The sequence below is a fragment of the Phalacrocorax aristotelis genome, chromosome 6, assembly GCF_949628215.1.
Source record: "Phalacrocorax aristotelis chromosome 6, bGulAri2.1, whole genome shotgun sequence".
Classification (NCBI taxonomy): domain Eukaryota; kingdom Metazoa; phylum Chordata; class Aves; order Suliformes; family Phalacrocoracidae; genus Phalacrocorax; species Phalacrocorax aristotelis.
The window spans coordinates 2,996,381-3,009,873 of record NC_134281.1 but is presented as its reverse complement, the minus strand read 5'-3'; the positions used below and the strand labels follow the sequence as shown (position 1 = coordinate 3,009,873).

General features: G+C 42.6%; 1 long non-coding RNA gene across 6 annotated transcripts; it reads right to left on the bottom strand.

The window, feature by feature from the left end:
- Positions 1–539: 539 nt before the first annotated feature.
- Positions 540–13,296, bottom strand: LOC142058456 (uncharacterized). 6 transcript variants are annotated; one of them, XR_012661002.1, is made up of 7 exons: positions 13,064–13,182; positions 11,612–11,787; positions 11,260–11,462; positions 9,310–9,428; positions 8,445–8,527; positions 2,612–2,753; positions 748–1,075 (listed from the first exon to the last, which is right to left on the bottom strand). It is a non-coding gene; the product is annotated as an uncharacterized LOC142058456 (long non-coding RNA). The 6 variants fall into 6 exon arrangements; XR_012660998.1 differs by lacking the exon at positions 11,260–11,462 and having other exon boundaries at positions 540–1,075; positions 13,064–13,296; XR_012661000.1 differs by lacking the exon at positions 11,260–11,462 and having other exon boundaries at positions 11,612–11,840; positions 13,064–13,149.
- Positions 13,297–13,493: the final 197 nt, after the last annotated feature.

The following is a 13,493-nucleotide window of genomic DNA, read 5'->3' as shown; positions in this document are numbered from 1 at the left end:
AGAGGGGGTGGATGTGAATGAAAACCATGGCGGGTCACCTTTTGGCTAGATAGCTTGAAGCAGAAACTGTAAACAGAACGATTAGTTACATGCAATCCCAGCAGAAATTCCTGAGGGAGACCAGATCTAGCTGATGTGGAACAACCAGTGAGGAGCCAGGGGAGCTGCGCTTGGCGCAGGAAGGTTGGAAAGACCCGTGTTATTCACGCGGCAGAGCTCTGTACCCGTGCTCAGCTCGCACCGCTGGGCCTCGCTCATCGGCTTCCTGCAGCTGAAGATCCAGCCCGTCCCATGAAAGCACAGCTCCGCTCCTCTGGCACACGGCGGTGCGAATGCTTAGCGCAGGCTTCGAGGATAACCTCCTCAAAAGCAGCACTGCAGCCAGATGTGTGCCTCGGGAGAACATCTGGGTGCTTGGCAGAGTATTGGAGGTGCACCCATGGCTTAATGTCTTCTGTAGCGCCAGACCTCAGGTGTGCTGTGTGCGGCACTTCCAGGTGCACAAGTAATGGTTTTCTCTCTTTGAGAACTGAGATTTTAGTAAAAATCATATCTTTACTCACCAAAGAAAAAAAAATATTAAGAGTGCATTTCGTAGTGCTGCTAAAAGAAAGTGGTTGAGACTTGTCAGCAAACATGGTAAAGCGTTGCCCTGACGTGAGGCTGCTGTGATCACCAGAAGCGGTTCACGGGATGCAAACCCAGTTGATACACCCCCAAAAAAGTCAGTTCGGGGAGGCTGCCTCTGCACTGCCCAACTTACACAAATGCTCTACCTCATCATTTATTATTGTCGCCTTCCCCTTTATAAAAAAAACCCAAACAAACAAACCTGGCAGGCCACGGCTCTGGGATTTCTCCCTTCCTGTTAAAATGCTTACCGTTCATTGCTGTTGGCATTCATTGCAGACTGTCACAAATCACTAATCCCACCCAGTGCTCCCAAGCGTTTCACAGTTCCTCAGTATCTCAGCCCTGTTATCTCCCAAATAAGGCCTTTTTCACAGGGCAAAATTCTGTACGTTCTGCTGTTCTCTTTGACATGTCCAATTTCAGTTCAGCAATAATATTCTCCCTGGACCAGTGACAGAGCAAACCAATGATTAGACAGCAAGCAAAATACTGATTTTTTTTTCAGAATTAAAGTGTTGTAGAGAAACACATTTTAAATAGCAGCCTAATTTCCTTGCCATCCTGGGCGGCAAATTTCAAAATACTATCTATACTGAACTGAATATGTCTTTAGAGCAACGATCAATATCATATTTGCCAAACGAGGGGTATATCACAAACATGCCTGTGACGATACATTAAGCATTTATAAGAATAAAATAATCATTTAAATGATTAAGTGATGATTCCATAACTTTTTCTGCATAATTACAGGGTTTTGTATCTGTTACATATACCAGCATAAAAACCCTAACGTTTCTGATGTCAGGCTAGGTTGCAGTCTGGCAAATTGAAGTATTAAAAAAATATGAGCCGTTTCTTCTCCAAACCCTGTGCTTTGATTAAAAGCCATTATGCAAAATATTTTTGGCTTCTTTTGATGCGCTAATATGTTTTGATTTCTGTTGGTTTTTTACTTAATTGGTGAGGGTACACTTGATTCACACTTTTAAGCTTGTTTCTGCAGTCTTGAGGGATAGAACTTATTTTTTAATGGCTAATGAGATTCTCATAAAATTCACATGACCGAAGGAGCTGGGTGTTTGGGGTTTTTTTTAGGAAACATCAAATACAATAATAATCATAATAAAATGATGAGTACTGGAAACTCAAAAAAACCCCCCAAATGCAAGAGTCCTAGTTCTTACTTTGGATGATATTGCATCTCTTTTTGACCTTAGCACTGCTAAGGGCTATATTCATGTGCTGTGTGTATAATTCTAACTAGTGCCTTAAATCTAAATCCAAAACCCTAAACTGGGCATTAGCTCTAACTTAGTCTCTGACTATGAATGACAAACGTTACTATCCACCAGCCTTTCCTACAGGGGCAGAGTGAAGACAGTGAAGATTTTTCTCGAGCTACGTGATCTCAGTTAGGCTACGTGTTACTGTCAGGATGTTTATTATATGCCGAAGTATGATTAATTTTTAGGTTTTTAACACAAACCTGCTAGAAAATACATTTAACATGCAATTATTTACATTTATTATCGCAAAAGGCAGTCTTTAACTTTAGGAGTGTGAGTAGGTAATCTCACACTTTAATCCATCCCAGCATGTGCGGTGTTCCCAAACTCAGACTGGGATCACTGGAAGCCATTTCCTATTCTGCCAGCAGAATTAACCCGGGGCGGGTTAAAGACAGAAAGCGGCAGATTGTAGACTGAAGAGCTATTGTGTCAATCCCTAGTTATTTTATTAAATTTGGTGAGGGCAAGTGTATGTATATCCCAGAGTACGTTAGTTAATCTGGTCAGTGCCAATCTGCCTGTGAGTGGCCCAAATTACTGTAATTCAGATGAAGTCGCAGCACTTCAATATGATGAAGGGCTTTTTTCTTTTTAGCAGCTGTTTATCAAAGATACACACAGCCAGCTGTGATGAATTTTCAATTTATTTTAAGAGTGCTACTGATTTAGAAACAAAGTTTAAATACCTTGCCACCAGACCCTGCGGGGTTTAATGCCCAAATTCACATTGTCTCTTTTGTGTCTTGCAGTTTCTGGTTGGGAATAGAGGCTAATTGCAAAGTTGCTGTTGGTTAACCTCTTGGTTTGGAGTCAGAGGACATTCATCACCTTTCCAGAAGAAAAAAATAACACAGAAAAGGATGGTCATGTAAAGGATATTAAAACACAGCAATGGTTAGAATTTCACTTGGCGCTGCTGAGGGTCATCCTCGGGTGAAAAAAAACAAGGTTTGGGTGCTGGTTACCTGAGACAAGTACATTAATTATAGGTGCAGTTCTCAGCAAACGGTGGTTGCAAACAAACACCAAGCTCCCTCTCGACAGTCGTTCATACACACAAAACAGAATATATGTGCTACCAAAAAGTTGTCCCTACCCCCCCAAAATACACCATTTGGTCAGTTTGCTATTTAATCGTGGTATTTTCCTCCCATTTTCTCAGCATATGTGCTCCTGTGTCCACTTCCCTACTATCCTCGGGAAGAAAAAGTATGTGACTGGTAAGAGGATAAAAGAAGAGGAACCAACGGCAACTATACTAATAAAATCTTCACCATGTAAAATGCCAAAGCTCATTTACATCCCTCAGCTCCCTTCTATCTTGGCACTAGTTGAGAGAAAATAGGTTGTCTGAATGTAGAAAGAGCCAATGCACACTGTCTTCTCCACCTACATACTTGAATTAAGTGGAAAATTAAATTAATCTACTGCATTGCTGGGATAAGAGGCACTAGATGGTGCTGTAACCTACACTTTTGCAGATTTTGTTTCTTTGTGTGAATTAACCAGTCATCTGTGCTGCACTGTTAGCTTTGGGATTTCTGTTTCAAGGGGGTTCACAGCAAACAATGGAAGAGTTTGATCTCTGACCCAATCCCTTTAAATTAGGTTTTTGTGTGTTTCTGCAACGTACCGTTTTGCCTACTTCTGTTTAAAAAGTAGTCTGGACAGTCTAATTAAAATAGCAAAAGTTCTGTATATGTATGTCATTGATTTCTAGTCTGCCAATAAATTGGCTTGTTACAGCCACAAACCTGCTAGTTCTAGGCAGAACAAAGTAATACGTCTCAGTATTTAAAAATAAAAAGTGACTTTCAACCTTTAGACAATTTATTAAATACTGACAGTAAGAAAGAAGTTATGAGACAAAATCTATACTTTAGAGATGAAAAAAAAACCGGTTACAACAAATACCTGAAGCCATCTTCATACCACCAGCCAGGCAGTCCCGACACTAAGGACACTCGCCATCTCCACATGCCCAAGGAAATTCCTGGCCTTTCAACTCAATCAGCACAAGTTACCAGTGGAGCTTCACTACTCCCTCTGTCACAGCTTTGTTGCACAAATTCGGAAGCCGTGCCAGGCGATGCGGGTATTGCCTGCCGCCCGAAGCACGGAGCATGGCATTGAAGTGGGCACCCGAGTTGGGTGCGGTACTTCCAGTCCAAGGCCGTCAGGGACTAGAAACTTGTCTCAACATTGTTGGCGGGCAAGTTTCACTACTAAAGCCTGATCGCTCCGGCAGCTGAGCGGAACAGTTTAATCACCGATCAACCCGGCAGGAATGTGCACCCTGTTATCTCAGAGTGCCCCCCTCCGCACATACGCCCGGGGGGCCCAAGGCCGACTGGCAACATATGGAGGGGGCTTGGACCCTCTAGAACTTTCAAGCACCTTCTAGCAACAGTACTGGGCATGCGCCCCACCGCCGAGTGGGAGGCAGGGGTGTGCAGAGCAGTTACTGACTATGCACGAGAGCAACCTTAGAAAAGGGGAAACCAGCAGAGACGACGGGGGCGTGTTCTGGAACATCTTCCCCTCCACCAGCTTCAAAGATGCATCGGATGCCCGGACTCACCGCCTGGACCGGACAGTCTGCCGCGGACCCACGGTGATAGCTATTGCAACAGTCCCGCTCTCTCCCTCCCTCCGTCCCTCTCATTCCCTTTTTCACCTTTTTTTTTTTTCTCTTTCTTTGCTTTTCTCTCCTGTATCTATTTCTGGCCAAATAAAGCAACTTGGCACTTGACTCCGTTTTGAGTCTTAATTCTGTTTCTGAGAATGTAAAAGGAACCTAGTCACGGTAAAACATTGGAGTTAATCAGAAGTTAAGCCCAGCCGCCCCCAACCTCCTAGAATTATCTGAGGTCGGTTGGAAAGCAAGGGGGTTTAACCTCTGCCAAACTGTTCAGCCCAACAGTGGATCGTGACAAAGGCCCTGGTACACACACCCAGGAAACGGGGAGAAAATCCTTCTTTTAATTGTAAAACCAGAACAGACCGTAAGCTGTCAGCTTCGCATATACCAGGTTATCAAATTTGCCATCCCAAAACTACTACATCATCAGAGTTGTCCATTTCAATATTAAATGTGCTCTGAAAAAACACAGACAGTGGAGTAAGGCAATTCCAAATGCAAAAAAAAAAAAATCAGTGATGGACAGGAGAACTGTTCTAGAAATAAGTGTGGTTGGACAACGCTTGGGAAGTTAAAGAGCAGCAGATGACTATCATGAAACAGCTAACGCTTCAGTTGGCATTCTAGTAAGAACAGGGCATATTTATGACTCTTTTTTAATATTTGCTGCCTAGGTCAGGCTAGCATGACAAATGAGCAGCTCTGAATATGCAAAAGGCTTTCAGACAAAGAGCCTATTAGCCAAACATGCCTATTACTATGCGTAGAAGCAAATTCTCTTGCCAGTGAACTCTTGCCAAGTAGCAAACTATTTGGCACGTGTGCAAAGCCCATATTCAACACAAGTGACAGACAGCATGGCATAGAAAGCAAATGTGACTATAAACAGAAATTTGGTTCAATAAAGAGAATAGAAAGTGAGGAGAAACTCCACTTTAGGTAACGCTAGCTGGAAGGGTATACCAAATCAGAGACCCCACGTCCTTTAGGCGTAATGCCTCTACATAAATCCAGAGCTTCCAGACAGCTTAGAGATGAGCATACCCTTCTGAGAAAAGGGGCCAAGACCTGCTCCTGTGTGACTGCTGCTCTTACAAAAAGAGCCGTAACTCAGTGTTGTCGATGGGCAGCTTTACAGTTGCCGATGTGAATAAAAGATGGGCCCTAAAGCCAGATGGTGGGCTGCTCCAAACAGTCCCTCTGTGGCTGCGGGGAACTGCGCTTTGAAGACACCTTCAGAAGCACCAGTGGGAAAAGAGCAGTAGTGTTGAGCAGAGCTCCGGTTACACCATGCTGATGTGAGTGAGAGCTTGAAAGCAACAAATTCTGTTAGGGCTTTTTAACCTGCTCTGGAAACCACTGAGGTTTGCGCTGCTCCTGGGCCACCACGAGATGTGTCCATAGCTTTCAGATGTAGGTTAGCACAGGCCTGGCGTGTCCGCAGCTGGTGTAAGCAGCAAGGATTTATCAGAGCTAAGGGCCTGATCTTTCTTTTAATTTTTTCCATAACAAAATTTTTGGTTGTCTTTGTGTTAATTAGGTGGCAAGATCTTTAGCCAGCATAAACAAGGGTAGCTCCATTGAGTCTTACTGGCTATAACATTTCTTTTTCTTTCTCCATTGTTCTTATTGAATCTGTCAGCACCTGTCTTAGCACAAAGATCAATCTATATATAGTTCTAGACAGCATTGCCAAAGAAGATCCAAGTGGCCCTGTCTGAACAGGAGTTTATGTAGAGCTCACTGCAACAATCCCAGCGCGAGCAGTGTCAGTTTTATACATGTGCATATTAACCAACAGAGACAATTAAATTGTTTCCATATGTTACGTAAAATAATGTGAATGGCTTTCTATATATTTAGACAGAGGTAACTAGTTAATAAATTTTACTTAAGTTTAAAATACAGAGTCCTAAGTATAAGTTAAAAGCACTATCCTTCTTGCACTGTGTATATAGAGCATGCTACTTCCATTACCCACGCAGGAAAATCACTCAGCACTCCAGAAGGTTCAGGGAAGTCAATATGGCAACATTTACATCAATATTGTCCTAATCTTGGGGAAAATATTCTTGATACTGTCAGAGGCTTTTGCTGGCTTCACATGGCTGCAGTTTGTCTTGGGGAAGAAGGCACATAACCTCAGCAGATGATGGCAGTGAAAACGGATTACCGAGCCAGAGCTGCCATTGACAAAGAGTGAGAGAGACACAGCAAAGGCTTGGAAACCAAGACCTTTCTGAGGTTTTTTTCATCACAAAGTACTGAAATTTAGCAGAGACTGGGTACGCTTTCTTTGTAGTCTGCTTACTTAGGTTTCCTCCCTTTCTAGAGCTGGAAGTTATATTGTTAACATCATTCCCTAAGTTTTTTTTAGCAGTGGTACTGAGTATTGCATCACTCCAATCCCAAAGTGGTTGCACTGCAAAGGTGGTGGAAAAAAACATATGCTATACATAATGGACATAAACTACATGTAATGGACATAAATGTCAAACTCTGCTGGATTTCTGCCTGGACTAGCAGAGGAATGGGCACTCTAGACATGCTCTTATGATTTTGAAGTTCTCATTTTGCTCTTGCAGGACGTCCATCGTCCTTGACTCTCCCATAGGGTAGGGCAGGCTAGGTTCCGTAGGTAATGGCATATTAGGCATAGCGAGACTAGCTGTACGTTCTGTCTGCCTTGATGTGTTTTTTACCATCTCCTGATGTGATGCGCCAGAACATTCACACTCTGAAAGAAATCTCAGAAAACCCTTTAACTGCTTTTCAGCCTCTTTGAAGAACATGGGAGACATGAGAGAGCTGGAAAATCACAGAGAATCTGGCCTTACGACTCGGATTGGCCACGCCAGCTATACCGCGCTCATGCCAGTGTATAGTATATCAGTATATCAGCTGCAACCTTCATGTCGCACACCAGTTTCAGCCATGCAGATTGATGACAATGCCAGTCTTGCTCTCACGGCATTACACAGCATGGGAACCTGTGACTATGTCCTGGTACAGCAGAGCCCCCTCGGGAGGGCAGGTACAGCCTAGAGAGGTGCTCAGATTCCCCTGCTGCCCCACCGTTAAAACCCATCCAGCTGCCGGTTTCGTCTCTGTTGGAAGGAAGGAAAGAATCCTGCTGCCGACTGTATGGGTAAGGAAACTTCTGCCAGATAACCTCTCTCATGTACAAAACTACTTATAGAGTAGTATTTTCCCTTTACTAGCATAACCGTCACATTAAGACAACTCCTCTACCTGAGAGAATGTCCTAGCGAAGCTCCAAACAGACTATCAGCTTTAAGGGAGTTCAGATAAAGTGACAGTGAAAACCTCCGCTGGGAATGGGAGAAAAACGTACCTTCTGAGAAATGGAAATTCTCACTCCGCACAAGATGTTTCAGGTATTCAATTACCAGTAGGTCCAGGGTACTAGCTGAATATTCAGCTGACATCAAATTAGCTCTCAATTGAGAGTTTTATTGTGTTTGTGCATTCAGAGTGCAGGCTCTGTGTGTGCTAGTCAAAGCTCAAGAGGTCTGGATGAACGTATGGGTGAATATACACAACACAGGTCCGAGATTCCACGTAGGAAGTAGTTATGGCAAAGCTCATAGAAAAGATGTCTCCATCGAAGGATTTCATAAGCAAATAAATAAAATAATTATTTAAAAAATCTTCTACACATCAACCCTAGGATTTGTTTAATGCCTAAAATACCAGATATAGCAGAGAGATTAAGGAAACAGACATGCTAATAATATACACAGTGATACATAAAAAAGCAGTAATCATATTTTAAGCTGTTATCTAATTGCAGAGGATACAGCATTGCAGGAAAAAATAGCAATTCAGCCCTCAGAGTTATCACACCAAATTTTCACCTTGTTTAAGGGCAGATGTACACCGATTCCAAACGGCAACAGAAGCTTTCAAACCATCACAGCTCATTTGTAAGGATAATTACCTGTAAATAGTAAGGTTATTAACGTTATTAGTTGAATATCACTATCTATCAAGCATGAAAAATTGATCAAAGTAGCAGTTCTGCTACTGAAGTCCCTCTAAGGATTAATTTCCTTCAATGGCTGAGTGTTTAAGGAGATTTTCAGCAATATATCGTATTTTGTTGGCCATTCACAAAACAGTTGATTTTCTACAATGTTCCAAATCACTGTAAGTTCTACATTTTAAAACGCTAATACCTCCTCAAAATATGTAATTGATTTCACGCTCCACTAGTTTTAAGACCCCCAAGAAGTCAACAAATGCTTCCACAATGAACTGACCTCCATTTAATGACCTCTCATTATCAATGGCAAATGGGAATAGTAACAACCAACACAGAGATACAGATTAATAAGCTCTAGTCCAAATTTCCAGGTAAATACCCATTTTTTGCCCCCTTTTCATTCATTCTATTTAATGTAAATTGAATATTGTAGGTTCTTACTGGGCTTAAATATATATTGTCTAAATACGTATCATACAGCTAGGCATGGCTTTCTTCAGTGTTTTTTCAATAATATATTTTGTACACATAATTTTTTCAGCCTTTAGTTAAACAAACTAGAATGGAGGCCAATTCATTTTGTCTTCGCCTAAATTTCTGAAAATTCAGTCAGTCGATTAATCTGTTATTACAAATACAGACATATAAGCAATTTACTAATGGCTTTGGAAGATCATAGGATAGAAAATTGTATTCTCTCATTTTAGATTTTCTATTGTTTTCTTAAAGTCCCTTACCACGCATTCCATATTGTGGAAGGCAAATCTAAGGCACAAAAGGCGTGAGACTGCTAAACCACTGCTGAAGTCAGGTAAAACGTCATTGCAGTGTTCTTTGAAAACCGTCCCCACAGCACCTGCAACATAAGGAAATGAAAAATGGGAGAGAGTGTTAGGCTAAGTGGCCTTTTGGAAAGACGGAGTGAAAGCTATACAAATGACGTATTGTGGGGTCAGCTAAATGCAGGGTTTTCTGTGGTTTCTTTATGGTTTGTTCTTCCCCCAGATAAGAAGGGATTGAAATAAAAAGAGGCCTGACCAGAAATGTTTTCACTGACTGACTTAATCATTAGGGTCTGACACTCAAATGGAAGAAGACTAGCCATTTTATAAAATGCAAAATGGAATAATTCCCTTTTAATGTCCTATTTATTAGGAGCTGAAGAAGGCTTAGTTAGAGAAAAGAAGCCTTGTTTCCCCTGAGTGCATGGATCACATCTAATTGTATTCAGCCCAGACCGGCCACGACAGCGAGAGGAAGGAGAATCAATATTGCAACGGAGACGCCTTCCCCATTACATTTCAGAGATGTTTACCGTTTGTAAGAAAAAGGTACTTTCTGCATAAGTAGTCTAGAAACACAACAGGATTTTATCGCTGGGAGCCAGGAACACAGGTTTAGAAAGTTAATGACAATTTATAGGTTTCCTTGTCGGAAACGCTGCAAGTGCACCGGAGCTGACTGACTTCATATCGAGCGCGTTACGCCCCGTGCTAGGACCCGCTGGAGTAACTGGTTTTAGCATAGATGGTTCAGCGGTTTCACACTGCGTCCACTCTCTTGCTCTTTCCAACCGTTTTATTTTTGGGAGCAACTCTGCAACATTTCCCAATGCAGCTTCTAAAAGCAGTGGATTCCGGGATATTTTTAATGAGAAGCTCCCTTCATTTTCGAACCCAACCATAGTTAGTTAAGAGACCTCCTTCCAGCTGTCTTAGAATTGTTCAGAAGGGGACAAATTGTATGTGAAACAGCTTTGCTGATCTCAAGGCATCTGGGGGCTGATTTCCAAGGGAAATTCCAGCTGGCAACTGCTGCAAGAGTCTGGGTCCCTAAGACCATCAGAAAGTACAAGTGGGTTGGAAACAAGATTAAAATTGTAGCCTGATGTTGTTTAAATCTAGCCAAAACAATGCAGTTCTGCATTCCATAACCAGCTAAATGTAACCTCTCTCCATTCGTTGGCACTCACTTCAAGGCTGAGCAGTCACTGCATGCAAATAAACCCTGCACTTCACCAGAAACAATAGTCTGCAAAAGTCGCATTCAAACGAGAAAACTGCTACATTAAACAGACCTGCTGTTAGTTATCCCTGACACGTATTGTCTGTAGCATATATATATAGCAAACACTGCAGATCTCACAGCCATTCTTGACTAAATTAGATTGCAATGTTTATGATTTCGTTAATTACAAAACAACTAAAGGCTGCCATTCAACGGAGACATTAATTTAAATTATTACAGTGCTTTGACGGGAGTTTCGCTCTCCAAGGCTGTTAGGCAAGCCTTCCTTTCCAACTGCAGCTTGGAAACAGTTACAGCCCTGTGTAACACCTTTAGCAATAATCTGGAGGAGGCATTCCTGTCAAGTTCACAGATGGCATCAAATCAGGAGGACTAGTCAATGTGCTTTTAATTCAGAGAGATATAAACACTGGAGGAACAGGCTGACCATAAACTTACAAACTCAACAAGAATGCGTGCGAAGTTGGGTGCCTGGGAAGGAATAACACCTTGCAGTAACTCGGCTGAAGGCTGGCCAGGTGGGGAACAGCCCTGCCGAGGGTGACCTGGGGTCCTGGCACACAGCAAGCTGAGCCTGAGCCGGCAGCAAGCCCTGGCAGCTGCAGCCAGCAGCATCCTAAGCTGTATTAGCAGGAGAACCGCTCGATGGAAGCGCTTACCCGCCTTTATCCAGCACTCCTTAGACCCGGCCTACAATACTGCACCCACCGTGGGACTCCCCCGCCCAGGCAAGGCGCGGATAAACGGGTGCACGTTCGGCAGAGGCCCACCAAGCCGGCCAGGGTGTGGAGCACGCGAGGAGCGGCCGTGCGCGGCTGCTTGATGCTGCCACAGTCGTGGCGATGCAGCATGCTTCTCACCCCTGCGTCAGGGCAACGGCAGAGGTAGAGAAAGCGTTAGTTTCCATTAATGCATGAAGGTATCGTTTGCCAGAGACAGAACCAGCAGGTACAGTCGGATATTCCTGGGGCATTTCGTTTTTTTTTCCTTATGGGAAGTTTCAGTACTTACTTCAGTACTTGCACTAGTTTCTGGACCAAAGGCAATCGCAGACGGTGAGATACAGGCGCATTTGTAATATTTCTGTTGTTGTCGTTGGACTCATTGAACCTGTAAGCTGCGATCAGTCCAGTAAGTGGTTTGGGGAACTGCACAAAGAGGGAAAGGAGCAGCTCACGGACGGGGCCCTGGAGGTGCAGAGACAAACACTGAGATATCACCGAAATTTTCAAGCAGATTCCTACCGGAGAAATGCAGAAGAAAGCCAGCAGATGATTAGTGGGAGACAAAAGAAAGCACATTCAAGAACACTGCTGTTGCAGAGGAGCAGAAATTTTGACCAGCCGTATTCCTGAGTCGCCTGAATAAAAAGGACTGAGCCTAAAGACTGTACGCAGGGTGACCGTCTCAGTTTTCTGCAACAGAATCAAAGGCAAAGAATCTATTCCATTGACAAAATAATTAAATTATTAATAACTGCACGCATATAAGTTCAGGACTGAATGATATCAATTAAATTTAATTAACATCTGTGCAATGCTTTGAGGGCATAAAATGTCATGTAAGTCTAAAGAACTCTTCGAATTAATCCTATTAATCCTATTTTTGGGATTTATTAATCCTAAACCAGTTTTTTGCTGCATTAGCAGGCTGCTAACCGTGCATATCTCCATGGGCAAAGTCGGGTGGCACTCCGAAGTTTTAGGCTGACTGGTAATTCTTTTGTATGGAAAAATAAATTTTTTCCTGAAATCAAGTTCCACTTGAAACTGGCAGTAATAAGCAAATCAATATTGATGACATGTTTTAAATAACCATATTCTTTGTATCGCTATTGATTCTAGCAGGACTGACTAAAGAAAGGATATACATAAATACACCAAAAAAACGAAGACTTGGATATTAATGTCATCTTTCATCACTGTAGGCACTAATATGGCTGGAAAGTATTGATTACCTTAAAAGCCCCTAATAACTACAGAACTATTGGCTTAATATTTTCTCTAATCCTCCATGAAATTTTACAGTAAGTCCTGATGTATTTTCTGTTAAGGGTTTTAGGGCTGAACTATATCATGTCCTTATCTGAAGTGTCAGCTCTAAGGCTTACACTGCAGTTGATGAGAACTACGTTAAAGGTGAGCAATAACTCCAAAGATTTAAGTATGGTTTCAGGGGCTTTGGAAATAGATGCATCTTCTAGTGTATATTATTCTATAACTTTTGTCTTTTAAGTAATCTTTATAGTTAGGGCATAATATAAATTTATTCAGTGGAACCGTTGGTCCTGTTCATAATTACTCAACTATGGCTGTTCTGAAAATTCCCTCCTCACAGGACAAGTATCTCGACAGCCATTTTTACTGCTTCTTGTTTTCCTATCACTAATGCGCTCACAATCTAGTTTTCTAAAACTCCAATATTTATCAAAGTTAAATAAAGAAAGAGTGAAAAAAGACTTACCCAAACATTTGAACTCCCCAGATCCCATTAAAGTGAGTGGATGATTGTTTGTTTGTTTGTTTTTTTGGTTGGTTTGGGGTTTCGGTTGGTTGGTTTGCATTCCTAGTTTACTGAAGCGAAGCTTATCTGCAAGGCCCATTTACATCTTTACTTTCACTATGTTTAGTATCAGAGTCTTACAGGCTCCAGCCGAAGGCACGGACGCCATCGTACCAGATCCTGCCGTGTCCCGTAGCAAACAGAGAGATTTTTCAGCCTAGTTCACGTTTGGTTTCGATTCCGCGGGGCCGGGTGAACACGATAAGCAGCCGCGGCGTGACAGTCGAGCCACCAGCAAGGCTACGCTTCCCCCTGCGCCTCCGCCCCACGGCGGAGAGAACAACGCAAAGTGGCGAAGAGGCACTCCGGTGCGTGCTTAATTTTTGGCGAT